Genomic DNA, 10,947 nt, shown 5'->3' on the forward strand with positions numbered 1-10,947 from the left:
TGGATCCCTTCTGTCAGCAAAGGGAAAACCAAGAGGTGGTGGGCTAAGGAAGGACAACTCTAGCTGCAACTATTGCCCAAGCCACAGTGACAGAACAACTGAGGATTAAGTCTTCAGCAGGGGGTGTCAAAGGGACAGCATGGGGGACAGCATGAGAGGTTATTTTGTCCCCAGACATCTCTTCCATCTTGGCTTATTGGGGAGCCACTGTAGCAGGGTCCTTCCCATAATTTCTGCTGAGGGTACGAGGTTTAACAGAGCCAAGCCTGGGGAGGGAAGGTGCCTCATGCAAGGAGTGAGGAGTCTGTTTGTAGAGAAGCTCTTGGGGAAAAATGCAGTGAACCTAGAGGAGTTTGGCTGATCAGTGAAGAGCTGGGTCAGAGGGAGGATAAAGTGACCAGCAAGTTGGTGTCTGAAGCAGAGAAGAAGGTGACATGAGACACACTGGGCAGACCTGGAGGAGGACAAGGTGATGGTGGAGGTGGGCATGGAGAAAGCCCAACAGTAGGGACATGGGTGGCTTAGCACATGGGCCAAGTGATACTTTGTGCTGACAGCAGGAATGGAAAAGCCTTTGCCAGAGGCAAGGATGAGGCTCAGATGTGCTGAGGACTCGGGAAGAAAAGAACACAAGACATCAGGAGAAGGAAAACTGGGGAAAATAGGAGTCAGGTAGGGTATCTGAGAGGGTCTGTCTGTATGGGTGAGAAGACTCTTCTACCTGCTCCACTCGTTCCACTGCGCAGTGCAAGGTTCAGGTTTTGTCATGGAGGTGGGAAGTCAGTAAAACCTATAAGAGACTGGAGAAAGAAAACCAGCTGTTTTCTGCCATGACATGTTGCTCTATCCCAGTTCCTGGTAGGGATGCTTCAGGATTTGTCATTGTAGATCTCTCTTCAGTTAAATTATTTTATTTCAGAGCTGATTTTATCTGTTCTGTTTCCAAAGCAGTTGTAGGGACATTTGCCAAGGCACAATGGTCATATATTTTCTAAACTTGATAGTTTTCTGAGCCAACAGCTTGTTGCTCAATTTGCTGTCCTATAGCCATCTGAGCAAGTGTCTATATGAGTATTTATTTAATGCGTACAGTTTTTAGCTTTTTATCTATGGAATTTCAAGGAGCTTTTAATTGAATTTCAGTTGCCACTTTACTTGATTCACAATAAAGAGGCACACGTTGTAAGAGTTTGCAGAAAGGGTGTTTTGAGGGATTCATGAGAGCCAAAGGAAAATCCTCACTCAAGGTTTCTATTTGCTGGAGTTTGGCTTCATAGGAATTGCTGATACTCAGATATTGATCACGTGTATTGGCAAAAACAATACTCACACTTCCCCACACAGGGGCTTTGCAAACGCCACCCCACTCTTCTTCTAAGTTGTAAATTAGTCCATCCAACCCTACCCAGATCAGAGACCCTGGCAGCAGGTCCCATGCTTTGGAGAGGGTGTCCAGGACCCCATGAAATGACCATGGCTTGTGCACATGTCTTAGTGCACCAAACAAAAGCTGCTTCTTTTCTCAGCGAAAAAAAGCTTTGAGATGGGCCACCACAAATGCTTTCAAGGACCTTGCTGGGGGGCTGCATAATGATATCAAAGAAGAGGAGATGGATGACAAAGTGGGACCACCATCAAGCCATCTTCTCTAATTCAGATGCAATGTTCTGTTGGTTTCTGTGGAGCTCAAAGTTAACATGTATTATCCTCAAGACCTAAGTGATGTTTCATCTTTCTGTCATGCTCATAGGAAGTTCATTCATCCCAAGAGACAGGTCATAACTTCTGCAAGACTTCATAATCTTCTTCTGAACTGTGCGGTTAATGCTAATAACTCTGGCTTGCCCACAGCATTTTACAGGGACTAAGCAAGATGTTTATTGTAAGAAAAGCCAAAAATTAGGAATGAGGCATGTGAGCTGATATCCTGACATCCTCTGAGTTTGAGGTGTCATGTGGTGTGCCTGCCCTTAAAAGTCTTCTCCTGGTGTACCTTTGAATTATTTTCTTGCTTCTGCTGATCTCCTCCTCTCTCACAGCAATGACATAACTTGGACTGTGCCAAACATCCTAAATCCAGGCCATGGGGTGTACTGCGTGTCCGGTCTGCCCAAGTTGTGAGTATTCTTTTCCATGTTGTTTAGAATTACAAACATAGGCAGCTTCACCACTGCCCAAGGAAGAGTGGCATTCATTCTTTCGACAGACCCCAGGTCTTCCAGCTGAAGAGTCATAACCTTCCTTTAGTGATACCATCATTTGGTGCCTTTGATTGTCTTCACCACATTTCCCAGTACCTCCTCTGATTTTCCTGGATCACCATTGTCAATGAGGAGAGCAGAATAACAAGTATCCCAGATACGTTTCCTGTCTGGGTCTCTAACTGTGATTCGTGATGTTCTGTTCTCTATGATGACCATCCAGGAGATTCAAGATGATATTTTTACAGATGGTTGTATTTAATTAGCACCTGTGTGGGTACAAACTGGAACACAAGAGGTTCCACTTAGAGATGAGAAGCAACTTGTTCCCGGTGAGGGTGGCAGAGCCTGGCCCAGGCTGCCCAGGGGGGTTGTGGAGTCTCCTTCTCTGCAGACATTCCAACCCGCCTGGACACCTTCCTGTGTAACCTCATCTGGGTGTTCCTGCTCCATGGGGGGATTGCACTGGATGAGCTTTCCAGGGCCCTTCCAACCCCTGACACTCTGGGATTCTGGGATTCTGTGACCTGTTGCCTATGGGAAACTCACTGTCCATGAAGAGAAAGTGATGAATTAGCTCAGATGTACAGTTGTACAGACAATCATATTGTAGACACCCTCCTCTCCTCAGACAGCTCTCTCCTCCCATGTCCCATTGTGTTACATAATCCTGTGAAAATGATGCTTTTTCCCCCAGATATCATATAAGGAGTAAATAAATCCTCAGCTCAGCACAAGTAATGTTCTGGAGAACTGGTTTCTAGACCTGACTAGCTCTTCTAGAGCTCCTGTACTTATTGACCTGAGCATTGCTCTGCAGCTTTACTAACACTCAACTGATCATGTATCTGGATGGCTTCTGTTCTCCCTTAGCTCATACCAGCAGGAACGGCAAGAAATAGCAACTGTTGTCTGTGAGCAGGCTGATTTCATGGCACTTTAAGATGAGATTCGGGCATAGGTCAGCCCCCTTCCCATCTCAAATATGAGTGCAATAGAACTAGGAAAGATTTAGAGAATTACAGCAATGTAGAGAAGGGCATCTCTAGAAGGAGCTACTGAGTAGTCTGGGATTCTTCAATTCAGAAAAGAGCCAACTGATGGGATACAGCGGAGGTCTCCCAGACCAAGTGGCAGACGGAGAGTGAACAAGAACTTACAATTGTTGAGGTATCAAATTAAGCCAGCTGGTGACATTAAAAAAACAAAACAAAACAAAACAAAATTAAAAACAAAATAAAACCAACAACAAAAAACAAACAAACAAAAACCAAACCAAACCAAAACCAAAAAGCCACCACTGGATGCTGTTCTTCACACAACCAAGTTATTGTCACCAGGAGCTGTGGGGCTGCAGGCTACACCGTGTCACGGAAGCCAAATGTTTTCTTGCAGTTTAAGAAGCAACTCGGTAGATTTATGGAAGAGAAAAAACACTGTTACTAAAACCTTCAACACTACCCTGGGCTGGGGAAGTCCCTGAGCTGCAAATTCTTGGTGTCTGGGAAATTTTTCAGGGGAAGAGTTTCTACGTGCACATTCTGTTCTTGTACTTTCCCCGAGGAATCTGCTTTTTGCACAGTGTCGCTCCTGTGCATGAACCAAATTTGAAAATCTAAACAGAAGACCGGTAAAATTGGGAAACGGATCAAAAGCAAAATCAAATTACAAAGACGTTAAAAAGTAAAGCAAGGTACAGGTCAAAGGATCAGAAATATGCAAAACTTGAAAAGAAGAAAGGCAGAAGGAAACTGATGAAAGTCCTCTGGAAATGGCCACCGCTCCCTGGGGGCACCCAAGCAGCTGGTGGACCCCTCCCAGTGTAGTCTTGTCTGGAGAGGCAACGGGGCCAGGGACCAATAGCTGGATCCACAAGCACCCGTGACAGTGGACAGGCACAGACACCCACTTGTGCCATGGGCAGGAGATTGAGCAGGACAAGGAGACACTGATAAGCAATCCAGTGACCCTGTGGGCCCTCAGGTGAGACGGTTAAAGAAGAAAAGAAGCATCAGCAGAAGTCTCTAAGGGACCTGAAGGGTGGCTTGCAGCCTTGAAGCACATGTTCACCAGGGTCTACCTCTGACCACAAAAAGAAACTGTGTGAGGGGTGCTATGAACTGCCCTGCGAGCACACCCACCTTCACCATGCCATGTGGCTTTTCCAAGCCAAGTCCCAGTCTGGGCCTGATATAAACTGAAATCCTGGCTTTCCACCATCTTTTGCTAGTGAAAGGTGCTGCTGCTCTACGTCTGTGCAGCAAACCAGGACGAGGAGATGGAGTGATCAGACATTCTTCAGACCCAGTTTTGAGTGAGTCATCTTGGTCTTATCCACTCAGTTAAAATATTGAGATGGGCCAGCCAGGAAGGCTGATGAAACTGAGGTCCAACAATGAAGCACGTAAAGTCAAAATGATGGGTCAGCAGAGACTGCACAGCTGAATGATTGCTCAAGACTGAAGAGCAGGGTCAAGGTGGCCTTTGCATCCTGGAGGAAACGGGAGAGCAGAGGGGACGTCACCCATCCCTGGTCATGCCAAAACATGGTCAGTCTTGCTAAGGTCCTAGGAAAAGGTCAACAGCTCAGAGAGACCTCCAAGGAGGTATCTTGGATGGATGGAAAAGAGCTGTTGATCATAATTAATATTCAGGCAATCCATGTAGAGTTGCTGGGCTCCAACAGAGGAATCTGAGGACGTTGATAAATTATGAACTAAGCCAGTCTAACAGCTGAAGAGGAATCACTCTCCCCTCCTGTCTCCATCCTCCATCTGCTCCCAATAGCAGTCCTGACCACTATCTTGCACAGGCTCTTTTTGCCCTCTTCTGCATAATCAGTGAGCTGAACTGATCAATGGAGAGCTCTGTGGGCACCAAGCTGGTCCCAGGTGGCATATATGAGTACACAGCCCTTGGTGGAGAGGCAGAAAAGTTGTGGCGAGCAGACACCTGCTTTTGTTAGTAGTCAGCTGAGCTCACACCATCTCATGCAGCTTCCCCTGAGGACATTCAGAGCAATGTGTGGTCTGGTAGCCAAACCCTTCAGGCACAGCATGGACCTTCTGTTCTGAGCCCTGCACTGTCAGCATCTGACCCCAGGTGAGCTGAACCTTACCCAAAGCATCTTGAATTCAACTCTACAGTGTTCAATTTGGTCCTTTTTCCAGCTAACCCAGGTGTGTCTGCAACTCCCAGGTGCTGCCTTGGTACAAGCTGATAATTTTGCCATTATGAACAAATTGTTACTTCCAAAGCAGTTAACACACCTCATCAGTCAGGTGTGTTTTGATATATAAGTCAGGTTTAGGAAAACAAAATCTAGGGAGTGCAGCTAAGCAGGGACTGTCCTACCCCTTCCTCATCCTCAACCACGCTCCGAGTGTGAGACCAAGTCCTAGGTCATATTTGAACGCATATAGCTTAACAAATACTTTCAGGAGTTGTGTTTTGAATCCTATGGGTTTGCTTTAAACCACAGTTTCCTGGCCACATTGTGTGGGCTAGCAGCTAAGTGCACAGAGCTTCCTTTTGCAGTCAGCTGCGCACTCCAGAAACTGCCCTGTGAAACAGCCAAGAAGACAAACAGCAATGCACAGGAGCGAGGAATAATTAGAGGGAAATAAAGAGTGAACGTGGCTGCTAGACTGGAGGGTTCTGAGAACAGGAACAAATTACTAACAGTCTCACATCAATCATCTGCTGTTTCTTAAGCAAATAAATGTAAGTAGGGTAGGGCCTAGGAGACTTAGAGGCTGAACACTGTGCTGAGGTGAACAGCAAAGAACAGAACAGAAGTACATTTGGGCTGAGAGGGGACGTAGGAAGCACTGATGCCATTCACAGCCCCATGAAGAAGAGGGGAGGGGTTGAAAACATTACTATGCAAGCTATGACTTAATAAGAAACCAAAGAAAAAGCTATAATAATCTACCCTTATATACCCTTCACACAGATTTGGTAAACTGGGCTTTATTTCAAGATTTTCATTGCCTTCTACTGCAGATGAAAAAACATTGCGGCCTGAACATCAGTGATTCCGACTGAGAGGAAAATCTGTCCCCTGCAACGATGGCTTGACTTTGAGGTCTGAATTTGCAACCTAAATATTTAAAACTGGACTGTTTTGCAGACATGATTCCTGCTCTAATTCTGGAAAAGCAAACCGCCAGGGCTGTTCTTTCTCCCCGTGTCCCATCTCTGACTCCGCTGCCGTCTCGTTGCCAGCAGGTGGTACTGTGCCCCAAAGGATCACACAAGGACCAAGGCCTCCTTTGGAGGGGCTTTTCCAGCAGAAATCTTGCCAAACGATTGAGAAAAGTGGTCGCTATTTTTCCTCTGCCCTGCCTACTCACCCTGCCACCCTGGGAGCCCTTTTCTCTCCGAACCGCTCTTGCCCTGTGCTGCCGAGATGAGGCACATGGAGTGCGGCGATGGCTGCTCGCAGGGGAGCTCCCGTCACTCCTCAGTGACACCGACCACACAGCTGAGGGTTGACTCGGATTTTGCTTCCCCTCCGTCACCTGGAGCAGCTCCATCCCAGAGAGAGACAGGAGATGGGGGTGCAATGGGCCCGTGCACCATGTATGGTTCCTCCAAAATATGGTTGCTCCTGCATCCTCACAGCTGGGACTCCCAGGCGATGGGCACCACCGGGTACCCAAGGCCTTGGGGAAGGTGTTTTGGGGGCTGTAATCTGCTACCCGTGCATTGCTCAACAGCCCAGGTTTGTTTGTGGTGGAACCAGGAAAGCATTGTACACAACCCAATGACTCGACCCACATCACGAGGGAACGTGCTACATTATGGTGCCGCGTGGTCAGCTGTGGCAGGTCCACTGGATGGCACTGTGTCCCACACTCCCAGGCTCTCCTGGCAAGTCTTCTCCATCCTGTTGTGCATATTCCCCACATTCCACATAGGTCGGGGTGCAGCTGGTCTGCAGGTCAGCAGCGTTTACTGCACCTCCTGTGTTGCATTTAGGACAGCCTTCCTTTAAAATAAAGGTGGTCTTTGATAAACACTAGTAATAGAGAATCAGCCACTGACTGCAAAAGTATGAGCAGGACACACAGGCACATCTGAGTTCTGATGCACAAACATACGCTCTCATGATCATAGACAGTGTTCCTGCTCCAATACACAGAAAACCTGCTCATTCCTGTAGGCACTTTGCATCAAAAACGTGATAACGAAACAAAAGGAGAACTATATGAAGGTGGGACTGATGTATACAGACACCACAAGCTCTCTCCCCCTTTGCCCTCCAAAACAGGTTCAGTCCCAGCTGTGATTCACCACTTAGCCCCACAAACAGAATGCCAGGATAGCTGAGGGGGCAACCCCAGGAGGGGAACGTGTGGCTGTGGTGGTGTCAGAGAAATCTAAGCCAGAGCAGCCACCAAGAGGGGCCTGAAGAGCCCTCACCACTCCATCTGGACTAAGGACACTGTGGATGGGTACAAAGAGAACCACACTGTCTGGGGGTTGTTCCTTCTGTCTCTTTTTGCCTTGTTATGGGACAGAAATGTATTTACGGGGATAAAAAGTGAGGATCCAGTAACTTTTACCTCCAGGAAGCTCCAGCTGCCTCTGGCAAGGAGATCTCCAATGGTGGCACGCTTGCCAAGCTACACAACAGGAAAGATGATGCTCACACATTCTGAGGGATGCAAGTTCCTTTTATTTTTGTCCAAAGACAGCAGGCAGAGTGTCCTCAGACACTGTGAAAGTGTTCAGTGCAGAGCCTGGAAATTATCAGCTGCTCTGCAAAGCAGGACCATGGTAGGAGCTGAGAAATAAAGGCCCTTTTGGGCATTAGGAGGATGGGTTGCATGGCTTTGTGTTCAGGGAGCAGCAGTGGGAATGGGAGACACTAAAACCTGTCAAAGACAGGCAAAAGCAAACACTTGTCTCAATAATTCTCAGTTGTTCCAGCTGCTCTCCATTTAATCACATTAACTTCCCTTCGTTAAGGGCCTCCTGAGCAGAGAAGTCCATCACTGGGAATGGAATCAGACATCACTGAGCTCCTGGTGAGCAGGCAGGGTTCATGGCAGACTTTCTGCTGTGACCCCACGGATGTGCCCACTTTCAGGACAGCTTCCAGGGGACATAATTCTGCTTGCACCATGCACAGCATTTAGCTGGCCAGCCACACACCTTACCTGTTGCATGGAGCCTGGGAGAACAAGAAAGCAGCATCGTAGCATTGTAACCCATTGGTCAGGTGACTCCTCTGAAGGTGTTCTGGAATTTTAAGTGTTTTTTGTTATTATCATGGACAAAACCCGGACTAAATAGTTAATTAGCTTGTGAAGCAATACAGCATCTTCATCAACTCATAGAAGTGCTGGTGGAAGGAACCTCTGGAGGTCTCCAATCCATCCACTTGCCAAAACAAGACTTACGCCAAAAGATTTCCCATGGTTTTGTCTGCCTGAGTCTCCAAAACCTCCAAGGATGGAGATCCCCCCACATGTCCAGGTAATAAGATTTCTTTAAACAAAGTTCTGGGTTTAAAAAGAAACTCAAGAAGCGGAAGAAAACCAACCAAGGTCTGCACAATCATCTCAGCTCCATCAGTCCAGTCTTTGACCCTCCAGTTCCATCCAGTGTTTGGCTCCAGAAGCAGCTCTGCTGTCAGCAGCACAGGCTGCTGTAGGATGAGAGCCAGTTAAACATCTTGGCCTGTCCCCTCTCTGCCTCACTCCTGTCACAGCGTCCAACACCTCAGCCTGGCACAAGAGGGGGAAACAGACTGTGGAGCAACGTCCTAAGGGCTGGGATGGAGAGCAGAGCCCAGCCTCAGTCACCACCCCGTGTCCCCAGCCAGACCTGCTCTTCCAAAGCTCACCAGGACACTCTCAGCACCAAAGGTCCGAGATGACCTGAATACCCCTGACAACGCATGAAAAGGAGAATTGGGGCCCGTTAACCCAGCTGAGTCCAGCTGGCCAGGAGGTGGGTGCTGCAGGCTGAGATCTGGTTCACTCCCAGTGCTGTGCTGTGCAGGCAGGACACACTTCTCCTGCTGGCACCTCTGCCTTCCCTTCGCCTTTTTGTCCCTTGTGTATAACATCAAGTGGGCCAGAGAAGGATTTCTTGGAGCATATGGCACCATGGACTGGAAGGGCAAGTATCCAGCTCTAATTCCACCATGAGGAAGACCCAAGACTGTAACCGGAGCAGCACACCACAACTTCGGGGCTTGTCTTATGCAGCTGTCACTGAGAAATCAGAGGAGGCAGCACAGAGCTGAATTTATCTCTTTCACTTTAATTTCTGCCATTTGGTCAGCCAGATCCCTCCCCAAAACCCATGACAAGCAAGAAAACTGTCTCCAGCTCCCCTGGAAAAGGTCCTCAGCCCCCCTTCCCTGAGGAGGCTGCGTCGTCGCGGGCGCTGGGGTGACGGCAGACAGCGTGAGCTGTTTATCAGCTCTGAACACGTAGAAATTTCATAACTACAGAGGAAACGGGGGCGGCGCATTGTGGAACTGGGGAATAATGGGCTGAAAGAGGCAGCGGTCTGCCCTGCAGGGATGGTCCCCAGGGCAAAGGGTGCACAACTTGTCCTAGATTTTTTTTTTTTTCTTTTTTCTTTTTTTTTCCTGAGATTCAAATGTATAATTGCAGGAGGGGACAAGGGGGAAAATGAGCCGAAGACTCGTAACTGCAGAGGCTGGTCCCTGTGAGCAAAGGGCCACATGTCTCCTTTTATCGCCAGCCATAATTCCCTCCTTGGCTCAAAGGCGGCTGTGAAAAGAGCAGGACTGGTTCAAACTTCCTTGGGGTCTCCGTGGCAACCAGCCCTGCAGGAGCCTTTTCTTCCTTTCCCCTCTTTCCTCTTTTGTTGTTGTTGTTGTTGTGTCATTAAAACTTCCCGGATTGAATCCCCACCAGGCTGCTCTGCAGGCAGAGCTCCAGACCTCCTGCCTGCCTCCAGCCAGCTGCCCTCGCCTTTTCTCATCCCCTGGACCAGCTCAGACTCAGCCCAGTCCAAACTCAGCCCCAGCCCAACAAAGCCCAGTCCCAGCCCCAGCTCAGCAAAGCCCAGCCCAGCTTCTCCCCCATTCATCCCTCCCCAGTATTTCGTCTTCTTACAGAACATCCTCAGGGTGATCAAGCAAAACTTGTGAATCCCTGATCTTTCAGGCTGGGCTGTCTCAGGAGGGGCTCAGGACAACCCAGACCCGGCATTGCTGCTCTGCCGTGCCCACACGTGGCTGAACCAGGCCAAGTCTGAGCAGAGCTCCTCTTGCATCAAGTGTTCAGGCACAGCGAGGGCTTCCAGGGACCTGTCAAACACTGTGCCCATGGACAGTCAAAGTCTTGGCCACACACAGCAGTGCCAGATCCAGCACACGCCTCATACCCACTCTGTGAATGCAGGTGACAACCCAAGATGCAAGGAAGACTGAGGTCTGTGCCATCAATCCTGACCCTTGGCAGGATAACGAGCACCTGGGGTGCATCTCCTAGGAACTGTGTAAAAATGCAAAAATACATTGTTTATCCCTGCTTTGTGTTGGTTGTGCTGGACTATGATGCTTCCCTGTTGGCATGCTCAGGACTGGGGTGTGAGTAGATGGGGACATTACAAATGGGCACTGCAGCCTGTTCAGGTGGAAAAGCCCCAGTAAGAAGAAGGTCTCCAGTCCAGCAGTGCTCCCCTGGCATGGCTGACCGAACAGCGCAGGAGGTACGCAACGTTGACATGAGTGCATGCAGCTCCTTTTGCTCCA

This window comes from Streptopelia decaocto, assembly GCF_964273445.1.
Source record: "Streptopelia decaocto genome assembly, chromosome: 22".
Classification (NCBI taxonomy): domain Eukaryota; kingdom Metazoa; phylum Chordata; class Aves; order Columbiformes; family Columbidae; genus Streptopelia; species Streptopelia decaocto.